This window comes from Geotrypetes seraphini, chromosome 3 (genome assembly GCF_902459505.1).
Source record: "Geotrypetes seraphini chromosome 3, aGeoSer1.1, whole genome shotgun sequence".
Lineage (NCBI taxonomy): Eukaryota > Metazoa > Chordata > Amphibia > Gymnophiona > Dermophiidae > Geotrypetes > Geotrypetes seraphini.
The window spans coordinates 89,963,253-89,977,592 of record NC_047086.1 but is presented as its reverse complement, the minus strand read 5'-3'; positions in this window follow the sequence as shown (position 1 = coordinate 89,977,592).

Here is a 14,340-nt window from a genome sequence, read left to right as displayed (position 1 = left end):
GCAGCATAATAGTCTCAAAATGCTCGACAGATGGCCTCATCATCAGTGATAGGCCGAGAATCATGCGATGTGAGAGATACAATTGTCTGCCTGTTCTCCCGATGAGAAATCAAATGGGCTAAAAGGCGGCCACATTTATTACCACATGCATAAAGTTTATATTTATAGTAAGTCATACTTTTAGTCGCATGCTGGTGAAGCCGCTCATTCAAAGTGCTTTCACATCCAGCAAGGCCTGGCGGTTAGCTGTAGTGGGACGACGTCCATACTCCCGACGAAGAGCTACCAGATGCTGGGATAAATGTAACATTTCCCGATCCTGACTTTTCTGAGCCTGTGTAACATAGCTAATAATTTTGGCCCCAGAGTACTGCCTTGACCGCCTCCCAAAAAAGGACCGGGTCATCCCTATGCTGTTCTTTATGAGTCTGATAATCCCTCCAACAAGCTGACAAAGAGTCATAGAACTTAGGATCCCGACTGAGCCAAAGAGGATACGTCCATTGACAATTATGCGATGTCTGACCTGGGGGAACCCACTCCAAACACACCCAAGCGTGATCAGAGATCGCATAGGGGACGATCTATGCTTTTACAACCTGAGAAAAGATGGGACTGCATGGAATGAGCCTGCGACATACGAGTAAAGTCCTTCTCTGAAGGATGTAAAATCCGCCAGACATCTTCAAGTTCCAAGACCTGACAAAACGACGGGAGCCCTCTGCCATCCTGAGCATGACGATTCGGGATTGCTGTCGAACGATCCATTGAAGGATCTCAGGCAGTATTAAAGTCCCCTTCCACCAACATTGGAAGGCAGATATGGGGTGAAATAATCGCATGTAAGCGTTGATAAAATGTACAGTTATAAGAGTTTGGAGCATAAACACTACCCAAAAGAAAGGTGCGTCCCGCAATCTGGGCCTTACAAAAAACATAACGGCCCTCAGAGTCAGCCACACATAGTAACCATATGGTCAGCCACCCCTTTCCGGACCAAGATGGCAACCCCATATCTTCTCCCTGAGCCTGCTGCTGCTACACAAGTATTCACCCAGCCCCTCTGAAGTTTTGAATTCTCTGCCGCAGTAAGGTGTGTCTCTTGTAGCAGTACAATGTCTGCCTTACTGAGAATTTTGGTACGCTTCACTGGTGAAGTAACACCGCCAATATTCCAGGTTACCACTCTAACCATGGAAAGGAAGAAAAGAAAAAAATCATCAAATGGCGAAAAAATTTCAATAGAATTTTAGAGAACCATCCCAGCAAGTGGTTTCCAGAATAGAATCGCACCCAAGCATAGGTGACCAGACCACCCATCTGGCTCCCTCTGAGCCGCTCCGGATCAAAAAGAGGATATGTATCTCCCTGCTCTGAGACCAAAAGCCCCCAACTGAACCCCCGCCCCCCTCCTCCCCCCCAAACCACCCTACACCCCACAATATCCTAGCCCCAGAACCCCGTGGCTGATCCTCCTAAGAGAATCCATCACATTACGACGCCTACCTACCCGAAATACCCAAACAAAGGTATGAGAAGGACTAATTAGCACTCAGGGCAACATCAACCAAAATCCCCCCCCAGGAACCCTAGAAGCTAGCCTCAGAAAGGCCCCCATGTCCCTTAACCTGGAACCAGTACCCAACAGCCCACAAGCCCAGAGGAGGCCTCCCACTCCCCCCCCTTTTTGTCGTAATGCAATTGGTGTAACCAAACCAAGGAGCCACACAAGATAGCAAAAACTAGCCCCCCAAAACTAGCCTTTTTTTACCAACCCCCCAACCAGAAATACAAAAAACAGTCATCTAATGTCAAATCTCTGGCATCGCAAACAGGGCTAGAGAAGCTAGAACAACAGATACCCACAGGCCCATCCACACCAAAGGCTACTAAGGGCCTAGCCGGCCCAAGGCCAGTGAGGATCCGCACATACCCACAATATCATACATCCCTCAAACACTCCCCAAGCACACACCCCCAACCATTCATACTCAAGACTGTCTAACAGAAGCCACATCAGCAGCTGAACAAGGAGGAAAACCAAGACGAAGGCAAGAAGCTCCAAGGAGCAAAGCGAGAAGCAGAAAGGAGCAAAGAAGAATAGAGGGAGTATACACAGAATACCCCCAAACATATCAAGATCCCCAGCCAACACATCCTAAACCAGAAATCGTACCCTCCCCCCCCAACAGACAGCCCCAAGTAGACAATGAAATTAGAAAGGTCCGTTAATGGCCGGCAGGCCGCTTCCAAAGTCAACCAAGAAAGGCATGAAGTGGGAGCAAGCTGATCTGCAGGGGACCCACAAATGTCCAGACAAGTGAACAAATAAGGCTCGAGCTGGTCTATCAGGTCGATTGAGAAGGGCAGGCCCCCCTCCAAAGGCTCCTCAAACAGGACTGTGCAGGACAACCAGTATGCTGACTCCAATACAATGCCAGGGCAACTAGGACACCCCCCCAAACTCAAAAGGCAAAGCCAACCACAGATGCGGGGGCCCTCAAAAAGTCCAATGCAGCAGCAAGGTAGTCCACCTGGATCATGGGGCTGTAGAGGATGGAAGGCTACTACCACCATCCAGCTGGTTAAGGAAATCCTGAGCCGCCGACAGAGAAACAAAGACGCAAAGGCAAGCAGGGTAGAGCAGTGCAAATCGTATCTGACGAGTAAACAAGATGGATCAGATGGGGCTAAACCGCCGTTGTTGCTGAGCCACTTGAGGGGAGTAGTCCTGGAAGCAGAGGATTCTACGATTCTCATAAAGCAGATAACATTCTCCCCCCCCCCCCCCCCGGAGTGGCTACTTTGTGTGCAAAGTTAAGCACCTGGAGGATGACCACCTGGGGCTGGGCCTCAGCCTCCCATCAAGCCCCAAGCCGATGGGCCCGTTCCACCTGAAAAGGGCCCAAAGCCTCCAGGAGCCCCAGAGCATCCGGGATCCAACGCTCAAAAAAAAATCCGAAGCTCCGATTCCACCAGCGCTTCAGGCAGCCCGACAAAGCGGAGGTTATTCCTCCTAGCCCTATTCTCCAGCTCGTCATGCTTCTCCTCCAGGACTTCCATGCGTTTCAGCAGCTGCTGGTGGGTACTCTCCACTCTTCCCATACGGTCCCTCCACATCGCTGACTCACTGCTGAAAGTGTTCTAAGTCCCGGCCAACTCCATCCAGCTTTTCCTGCAGCCGCTCCAGCTTATCATCGATGGGTTTGAGCTGTTTCTCCAGTACGGACTCCAGGGCTGCGATAACCTCCGATGTAATCTCTGCAACGCACGCAGGCAAAGCGGAGGGCCCCGCCGGGCTCAAAGCAGTTGCCATTTTGTCTTCTTGTAGTCTGCTCTGCTCTCACTGTGGGCACACTGATTTCGCTGCCAAAGAGCACTGCACCCTCACTACAACACCTCGGCTGCGGTGCAGGAGCTGCAAGTAGGCAAAAAATGGTGAAAAAAGAGGCGAGGAGCTGATACAGGTGGGTAAATTTGGATGGGTGGCAGGAGAGACAAAATTGCCCCTGAGCCTCAAACACTTTAAAATCATAAGTGTTCAAAGCTTGTGCGGTTGAAGCAGAGCTTAGAGGAATGGGACAGGGACAGGGACAAAACTCGACGGGACGGGGAAATTGAGTTCCTGCGGGGACAGGGAAAAAATTGGCCCGGAGTCATTCTCTAATTTAGAGGTATGGGGGGAGGGAAGGGAGAGCACAACAGTGGAGTGGGGGTGGAAAAGAATGGGGGGCACAGAAGGAGAGGGGGCATGTAGAGGAGGGCACGTGGGGCACCACCACCCTGGGCACCTCCTACCCTTATTACGCCACTGTGTATGGCAGATAATGTGGCATGCATAGCCAACTGCAACATATTGTCTGCTGAATAAACAATTAAGTCACAGCAGTGACCTCCATTTTAACTGCCCATTCCATTCCCAAAATGTGTTTTCCTCATCACCGTTTAATGCAGTGGCGTACCCATCATTTTTTAGCACCCCCCATCTGTACGAAAAACATGATTTTTAGTAACAAGCCACACGTCACATGAGTACCTAGGAAAAGGCAGCATCTTACATATTGCAGTGAGCAGTACAATATCAATACACCCATTATAAAACTAAACAAGCCAGACTAGTACAAATCAATCCTACACCGTCAATCCTAACAGAAAACCATGTCTTTCGAACACACAGAACACAGAAAACACCTTCGCCTAGTATGGAATATGTCATCACAAACTAACCCCTCCCTCTTTTACAAAACTGTAGTATGGATTTTAGCCACGGTGGTAACAGCTCTGACGCTCATAGAATTCTGAGCATCAGAGCTGCTACCACACCGGCTGGCGCTAAAAACACTCCACAGTTTTGTAAAAGGGGGGATAAAATAGAAATACATAGACAAGAAGCTGGACTCTGCATAAAATGCAACACCACAGAAACAGTGACACATGTCTCCTAAAGCAATAAATAAATAGAAAATTTTTGTTCTACCTTTGACTTCTCTAGTTTCTGCTTTCCTCATCTTCTTGTTACTGTCTTCCTTCCATCCACTGTTTGCCATCTCTCTGCCCCTCCCTATATGGCATCTTCTCTCCTATATCCCTTCCAGAAACTGTATGCCTCCCCCTTCCATCTCTCCTTTCACCCCCATTGGTCTGGCATCTCTCTCCTCTCCTTCCCTCTCCCACACCTCTCTTCTGCAATCCCTTTCTTCCCTCATTTTCCTTTTCAGTTTATTTTCTGCATCCATCTAGATTACGTTCTTACTACTCTCTCATCAATTTCCTTTTTTACTGTCTACCTACAGCTTGCCACCCCTTTTCCTCACCCCTCAACTCAATCCTTTTCCCCATCATCTGCCCTTTTCTCTCTCCCTATTTCCATCATCTGCCCCTTCTCCCTACTTCCATCATCTACCCTCTTCTCTCTCCCCTTTCTCCCCACTTCCATCATCTGCCCCCTTCTCTCAATCTCTCCATCCACCACAGACCCATCTTTCTCCCTTCCTCACCTTTCCGATTTTGGCAACAAGATCTGAAACCCCCCCCCCCCCGCAACGACACTTAAGATCGGCAACGGACCTCCTTCTACCCCTGGCATCAACAGAACTTCAGATCGGCAGCGCGGTGCTCAGTCAAAAGCGGAAACAGGAAGCTGAGTCAGAGGGAAGCTTTTGACGTGAGCACTAGAGAATGATACGGGGAAAAAGTCTGTCCCAGTCACTGCACCGTCCCATTCACTGCCCCGTCACCGTCCATACAAGCCTCAGTACTGCAATATTTAGCTTATTCCATCCTTATAAATCAAAGTTCTGGCTGCTGAACTGGAGAAAGAGATGTTCAGTTGGCAGGGCTTTGTTTATAAATTTTTATCAACACAACTAATATACTACTTTATCCTGAAGCAAAAAAAAGAAATAGAATAGAATTTTTTTTTCTACCTTTGTTGCCTAGTTTCTGCTTTTCTCATGTTCTCATTCAATTCCTTCCATCCACTGTCTCTCTTCTCTCTGCGTCTTCCATTTGCTCTGTTACTGTGCCTCTCCCTTTCTTCCCCCTTCCAAATTGGTCTGGCACCCATCTTCTTCCCTCCGCTCCCCCCATAGTCTGGCATATCTGTCTTCTTCCCTGCCAGTGTCTTCTCCCCACTCTCTCTTCCCTATTTCCCTTCAGCGTCTTCTCCCCACTCTCTCTTCCCCATTTCCCTTCAGCGTCTTCTCCCCACACTCTCTTCCCCATTTTCCTTCAGCATCTTCTCCCCACTCTCTCTTCCCCATTTCCTTTCAGCGTCCTTCTCCCCCCCATCTTCCTCATGTCCTGTCAGTGTCCTCCCCCCTCTGTCTTCCCCATGTGCTTTCAGCGTCCTTCTCCCCCCCTTCTTCCCCATGTGCTTTCAGCGTCCTTCTCCCCCCTCTGTTTTGCCCATTTCCCTTAAGTGTCTTTTCCTCTCCACTCCACCTTTCCTCCCTTTCTCCCTCCCTGCCCCTTACCTTCGTGGCGCTTCCCCCCCGCCCGCCCAACAACAGGCCCGGTCCGACAAACCTCCCTGCCCTGTGGCTGCGAGTCTAAATTATCTTCTTACAGCAGCCGAGCGTTGTAATTGCATATGGCTGCCATAAAGGTCGTCTCTGATGCAACTTCCGGTTGCGTCAGAGATGACCTTTACGGCAGCCACACACAGCTTCAATACTCCAGCTGCTGTAAGAAGGTAATTTAGACTCGCGGCCACAGGGCAGAGAGGTTTGTTGGACCGGGCCTGTTGTCGGTCGGTCGGGCAGGCGGGGGGGGGGGGGGAAGCACCAGGAAGGTAAGGGGCAGGGAGGGAGAAAGGGAGCTGTTTCACTGCTGAATTTTCCGGACCTGGCCAGCTGTGCACCCCCCCTAAGGCTGCACCCGGGGCGGAGCTCCCCCCCTTGGTACACCACTGGTTTAATGTAGCAATTATTTTGCTAGCAGCTAACATGATGTCACATTGTTAGCACACATTAATTCCTGCTTTAAATAGCTAACATACCTTAGTGAGAGGCTTCTTAATTAAAACTCGGAGAAAAAATTACTTATCTGCTGGCAAGTATAATCAAGGAACAGAATGAAAAGAAATATTAACAAGGTAAGCAAAATATTAATATTTGCTCTTGATTAATTTTGTAAACAGTTTGAAACTCATTTGCTTGTTTATTCCTATGTCTACTTGGTTGCTTAATTTCCTTGATTATCTTGTGAAATTTCATTTTAATCATTATTTCCTTGAAATAGTTTATTTTATTGAAATTTCACACATCAGCTCCTCTCTTTTGCCTTTACCTCTGGGAAGAACACTTACAGTATAAATTAGAACACTGTAGAGTAATTCCATGTTTATTTTATACTTTTGCCCAGAACAGGTTGTTTAGGTCAGTTACGGATTAGACATAAATTAAAATGGCATCGTGCAGTCAAGGTAAACAGAGCAAAAAAAAAAAAAATCATCTTCTCTCTAGCATAGTACATTGCCAAGACTTAAATTGAAATAATAATTTCCTTGAGGCACCATAACTTGAACTGAAATAGTAATTTCCTTGAGACACCATAACTTGTTGCAGAAGAGAATGCCAAGGCAAATGCTGCTGTGAACACCAAAGAGAAGAAATCTTGAAAAGAGAGGCCAAAGAGACAAATCATTCCTGTGTATTTTCCTAAACAGAGATCATGATAAAAATAAGAACTAAAGTAAAATAGTCTGAGATGTTTTGAAGGCAGCAGAGGTCTCAGAACTATGCCCTCTATGCCCAGAAAGAAGAGCATTTTGGAGTTTCGGTTCCTAGGTTGAACCCAGCTAAAAAGCAGAGATAATGGAGGCTGAACTTATCTTGTCATTCACAGGACAGGAGGCCCCTCTTTAAATTGGAGGGAAGTGAGATCTGTAAAGAGAAGGAAGAAATGGTAACAGAAGAACCAATGTACCAAGGGAGAGGTAGCAAAACACGAAGCAGACCAAAAGAAACAGGATATGTGTCGTTTTAGTTACATCCAGCACCCATCGCGGCCACGTTTTGCCCTAAGACTGTGTCGGGGGTTAGAGCTGCAGTATAGACTCTAAAACTATAAATCTTGAAAGAATATAAGAACGATAAAAACAACAAAGGTTCAAAATATACATTACTACCAGTCAAATAAATAATGATAATTAAAATTATTTAAAATCATGGTGATAAAGGAACACGAATAAGATACTTGATAAAAGTACATATAAAAAATGCAACATAATGTGCATATACAAGTAAAATACAGGTCAACAATGCAAGTATCCATGAGTATAATGAAACCATTGAATTCAACAACTGTGATACAACAGTGTGTACAAGCCCATAAGCCACTGTAACCACCATATTTATGGTAGAACATGTGCACCCCCCACCCTACTCTACTGCCATATAGGTGCCACCTGCAGCCATAAGGGGGAAAGCCGACAGTCACCTAGGAGCGGATGGTTCGGTGTAAGGTATCCTTGAAGGATACTATTGAAACAGGATATTTAGGGAGTCCCAGTAGAGAGGTTTCAATAATGGTGAAAGAAAGCCAGGAGGAGGGTTTATGAAGAAGGAAGAGTAAAAGACTCAAATTTTCCCTGTCTTCTCAGCAGCCTGTAGTTACAAGGAAAAAACACAATTTGAAATGTCTATACAAATGCTAGAAGCCTAAAAAATAAAATAGGAGAGTGAGAGTATATAGCACTGAATAATAAGGTAGATATAACAGGCAACTCAGAGACCTGGCGGAAGGAGGACAACCAATGGGACATTATTACCTGGGTACAAATTATATCGCAAGGATAGAGTAGACAAAATTGGAGGGGGAGGGGGTTACACTATATGTTAAAGAGGGAATTGAATCAAATAAAATAAACATATGTGAAGGGAATGAATATAAAGGTAGGGTTATGCTACCGTTCTCTGGGACAAAATGAGCAGACAGATGAAGAAATGTTTTCAGAGATTAGGAAAGCTGGAGAATTGGGCAACAGCGTAATAGATTATTTTAATTACCCCAACATTGATTGGTTAAATGTTACATCGGGGTGTGCTAGGGAGGTAAAATTCCTAGACGTCATAAATGGCTGCTTCTTGGAGCAACTGGATCAGGAACTGACAAGAGGGGGAGCTATTTTAGATTTGGTCCTTAGTGGAAAGCAAGACATAGTACAAGAGTTAACTGTGTTGGGTCTGCTGGTAAACAGTGATCATAACGTGATCAAATTTGAGCTAATACCGGGAATGATGTCGCAGAAGAAATCTACTGTAGAGGCATTTAATTTTCAAAATGGTGACTATGCTAAAATGAGGAAAATGGTTAAAAGAAGCTAAAAGGATCAGTTGCAAATGTTAGGACTGTAAACCATGTGCAGATATTTAAAAATACCATCGTGGAAGCTCAGACCAGATGTATTCCATGTATCAACAAATGTGTAAAGAAGAGGAAATTAGAGCTGATATGATTAAAAGATGAAGTAAAAGAGGCTATTAGAGCCAAAAAAAAAAAACCCATCCTTTAAAGAATGGAAAAAGGATCCAAATGAAGAAAAAAAACAGCCACAAGCACTGGCAAGTTAGATGCAAAGCATTGATAAAAAAATCTAAGAAAGAATATGAAGAGAAACTTTAAAAAGAGGCAAAAACTCATAACAATTTTTTTAGGTACATAAGCAGAAAACCTGTGAGGGAATCCATTGGACTGTTAGATGATCATGGAGCAAAATGGGCGCACAGGGAGGATAAGGCCGTAGCAGAGAGACTGAAATAATTCTTTGCTTCGATCTTTATGGAAGAAGATGTAAGAGATCTACCTGAACTGGAAATGGTTTTCAAGGGTGATGATACGGAGGAACTGAAAGAAAGCTCAGTGAATCTAGAAGATGTACTCAGCCAAATCGACAAGTTAAAAGTGATAAATCACCAGGACCGGATGGTACACATCCTAGGGTACTCAAAGAACGCAAACATTAAATTGCTGACCTGCTGTTAGTGATCTGTAACCTGTCGTAAAAATCGTCTGAATATTGGAGGGTGGCCAATTTTATGCTGATTTTTAAAAAAGGGTTCCAAGGGAGATCCAGAAAATTACAGACTGGTTACCCTGACTTCAGTGCTGGGTAAAATGGTGGAAACAATTATAAAAAATAAAATTGTGGAACACGTAGACAAACATGATTTAATGAGACAGTCAGCATGTGTTCAGCCGAGGGAGATCTTGCCTCACCAATTTGCTTGACTTCTTTGAAGGTATGAATAAACATGTGGATAAAGGTGAGCCAGTTGATGTAGTGTATCTTGATTTTCTGAAAGTTTTTGATAAAGTTCCATATGAGAGGCTCCTGAGAAAATTAATAAGGTAGGCAAAGATATATAAACTGCTGTCATTTATAAGCTTTGCCCTAATGCAGACGCCACCAAAAATATTTATTTCACTTTAAGCTACAATAGTTGCATTCATAATTGCTGGATTTGTGAAGCACTACAGTAACATAGTCAACTCTGTGTCATTCTTAATTTTCAGGATACTTACAAAAAAATATACATGAACTTGGTTTGCATACAATAGAGGCAGTGTATGCAAATTTATCTTATGCATATTCATTGAGGATATCTTGAAAATCAGACTGACTGGGTTGAGAACCCCCAAGGATGCTCTAGGCCAGTGGTTCCCAAACCTGTCCTGAAGGACCCCCAGGCCAGTCGGGTTTTCAAGATAGCCCTAATGAATATACATGGAGCAGATCTGCATTCCTGGCATCTCCATTATATGCAAATCTCTGTCATGCATATTCATTAGGGCTATCTTGAAAACCCGACTGGCCTGAGGGGTCCTCCAGGACAGGTTTGGGAACTACTGCTTAGATCAATGTTTCACAAATCGGTCCTGGAGTACCCCTGTACCAGTCAGGTTTTCAGGATATCCACAATGAAGGCACATGAGATTAATTTGCATGCATTGCCTCCATTATATGCAAATCTCTCATGTATATTCATTATGGATATCCTGAAAACCTGACTGACAAAACGATGATGCTCCAGGACCAACGTGGGAGCCACTGTTCTAGACCAATAGATTTATCGAATGAAGATGATAAATATGGGTTAGGTTTTGTTTTTCAGTTGCTATTACTGTTTTGTTATAGTATTAGTTGATATTGCTATATTAGCCAATAATACTATTTGCTATTACTGTATTGCTATACTATTAGTCAATAGAATATAAAAATCATAACCCACAAAGAATTCAGTTTTTGCCAGAACTCTGCTAACAAAAAGCCAGGAGTGACTATTCCTGGATATTTTTATCTTAGGATTAGAGCTTGAATGCACTGGAACCTGGGAAACATGGGTTGGGGGTACGGTGTGAAGAATGCATGAAGATATTGCCATGTAATTTAAAGGAAATTTTTTTTTTTACATTTTAGATGTTTAGGATGTCATGCAAATTTAATGTCACTTCATTTGGAGCTGCATGAGGAATTTATTTAAAGTGTTCTATTTACAAGCAGAGACAAACCCTTGGGACCTGAAAAGGAAACCATACATCTTGCCTTTCCCATCTGTGTTTGCACAAAGAAATGAACAATTAAAATGGTAAGGGGCATAATTAAAGAGCAATTTACTGAACAGGAAAAGTAGATTGGACATTTGGGACAGGCAACTTTGTCTCTGTAGTTTGTGCTTACTTGGGAGGGAGTAAAAAGAAGAGTCACCCAAAAGTAAAACAATTCTAGAACTTACTAGAAAGAATTTGTACACTATTTTTTCACTTCTGCTTTGTTCGTTTCTTTAAATCAGGAATGCTCAGGGAGCATCATATAGAAGTAAACATTTAAAACAATCTAACAAATTAATAACAAATAAAACAACAGAATTGATATTTAATGCAAATTATGCTTCCCAACAGGTAGCAAAACACACAACTATCTATCTATATCTATATATTTTCACTTTGGTTGGGTCGAGAACTTTTCAGCACCCCCTCATATATGGATAAAAATCAGGCAGTTTAATTTGCTAAAGAGCCACTGATATTCAAAGTAGTTTATCTGGGCAGGAGAAACTCCTGCTTGGTTAAAATCACACTAATTAGGCAAATCCGAAGATCAGAAAAAAAAGCACTTGGTTGGCTGGATTCTGGCTCGCGAGCCATACACTCACTGACAGGTTAATAGAAATGACAACTGGCCAGAAGCCCAATCTTTAGATAATAATTTTCAGATCATGTGCACTGGGACAAGTGCCCAGATACACTCTACCTGCTGGCTTTGCATCAAATTTCAAAGAGAAATTATGCATATATTTCATTCCTTTGCAACTTTTTGCAGGTGCAGAGCAGGCATAGAGGTTTACACCTGTTTTTCATGCAGGCTTTTTCATGGATAATTTCATGCATAAATTTGGAAAATGCAAACTATATGCACATTTCTCTTTCCCTGACCTGTAATAATAGCATTACTTTTAATCATAGAGAAGGAGGGCAAATTTCAACCAGTTGATGAAGGGAAATATTTTCATTCATTGAAATGGCTTTAAAAAAAATCACCCTTTCGATGTCTACCTCACTACTACTAACATAGTAAATGATAGCAGATAAAAACCTGAAAGGTCTATTCAGTCTTCCCAAAAGTCACATGTTTAAATTGTCTTTTCTTTAATATTTCTGAGCAATAGACCATAAAGGTCCGCCTGGTACTGTCTTTAGGTTCCCACTGCTAGAGTTGCCATTGAAGGCCACTCCAGCTTATCCTAACCATCCTGTCACTGGAGCTGCTATCAAAGCTCCCCCCCCCCCCAGCTCATCCTAAACCAAATCACCATATACGGGGCACAGACCGTGCAGGATTGCCCAATACTAGCCTTAGTTTGTTTTACACCATTCATTTTCTAATTAGAGATCATCTGTGTTCATCCCATGCTTTTTTGAATTCCATCACCATTTTCATCTCCACCACCTCCCTCAGGAAGGCATTCCAGGCATCCACCATCTTCTCTGTGAAAAAGAATTTCCTAACATTACTCCTAAGTCTGCCACCCCACAATCTCAATTCATGCCCTTTAGTTTAACCATTTTCCTTCCTCTGGAAAAAAATTTGTTCTATATTAATACCTTTCAACACCTCCATTTTTCTGCTAGTTATGCCTGTTTCTATACAGCTCAGCATCCTTCTGGCTACAGCCAACACTTTGTAGCACTGTTTCATTGCCTTCAGATTCTCAGACACTATCACCCCAAGATCTCTCTCCCAATCTGTTCATATCAGCCTCTTACCTCTCAGCACATACGGTTCCCTCAGATTTCTACTCCCCAAGTGCATCACTGCATTTCTTTGCATTGAATTTTAGTTGCCAAACATCAGACCGTTCTTCTAACTTTTGCACATCCTTTTTCATGTTTTCCACTCCCTCTGGGGTGTCCATTCTGTTACAAATCTTGGTATCATCTGCAAAAAGGCAAACCTTACCTTCTAATCCTTCAGCAATGTCACTCACTAATATATTAAACAGAATCGGCCCCCAACACCGATCCTTGTGGCCACTACTCATCCTTCCTTCCTCCGTACAACTAATTATTCTCCCTTTTTAATGTGGTGTGACAGCTTTCTTCTTTGACTCATTCAGCTGGAGACTAATTTTTCAAGAAACATTTTTGGATTAAAAGAATACCACCAGTTCAGCACCATAATCCAAAACAAGATATAATATCTACGTGGGTGTAGTCTACAGACCTCCGACTCAATCATAGCAAATTGATAAAGATCTGATTGTGGATATCCAAAAGTTTGGACAGAAAGAGGAGGTGCTGCTGTTGGGAGATTTCATCCACCGGATGCGGACTGGAAAGTTTTGCCTGTGGAATCGAAAAGAAGTAGGGAGATTGTGGATGACTTTCATGAGGCTCTGCTCAGACAAATGGTGACAAAACCCATGAGGGAAAAAAGTGATATTGGATCTGGTCCTCACAAATGGGGACAATATCTCTAATGTTCGAGTGGGTGCTCACCTGGGAAGTAGTGATCAAACAGTTTGGTTTGATATAATAGCTAAAGTGGAGAGCGGACGCACAATACTTAAAGTCCTAGATTTCAAACGTACAGACTTTAATAAAATGGAAGAGTACCTGAAGAAAGAGCTGTTAGGCTGGGAGGATATAAGAGAAGTGGAAAAATAGTGGTCTAAGCTGAAAGGAGCAATAAAAATGGCTGTGGACCTTTATGTGAAGGCAATTAAAAACAAGAGAAAAAGGAAACCGATATGGTTCTCCAAACTAGTGGCGGAGAAAATAAAGGCAAAAGAGTTGGCGTTCGTAAAATATTTAAAAAAAACCCCAAGAAGAGGAGAACAGAAAGGACTACCGGGTGAAACTGAAAGAAGCCAAGCGAGAGATATGTCTGGCGAAAGCGCAGGCAGAAGAGCAAATGGCTAAAAATTTATATACTGCAAACAACTATGCGGTTTCCATTTCGCATACATAAAATCTTGTTTCCCTACGATTATCACATATAACACAGACATGTCTAAACAACATCATTAATTGTCCCTGTTATGTTCAAATCTGTTTTGTTATAATTTGAATAATACATTATCCATTAATAACAGGAAAAAAAAGAGAAATCTACAGTCAAAGTACATAATTTCATCATACATAAATCCTTTTTTAAGCCCACATAATTGGGGGGCAGGGTACTAATACAACAAGAAAAAGTAAAGAAAAGATAAAGGATAGATTCTCAGCTCACCAAGAACAAGGAAAAAGTAAAATAGAGAATAAAAGAAAAAAATTGTAAACTCGACCTTCGTGAACCTTACTTATAGGGATACATGCCTCCTCAAAGATCTTAGG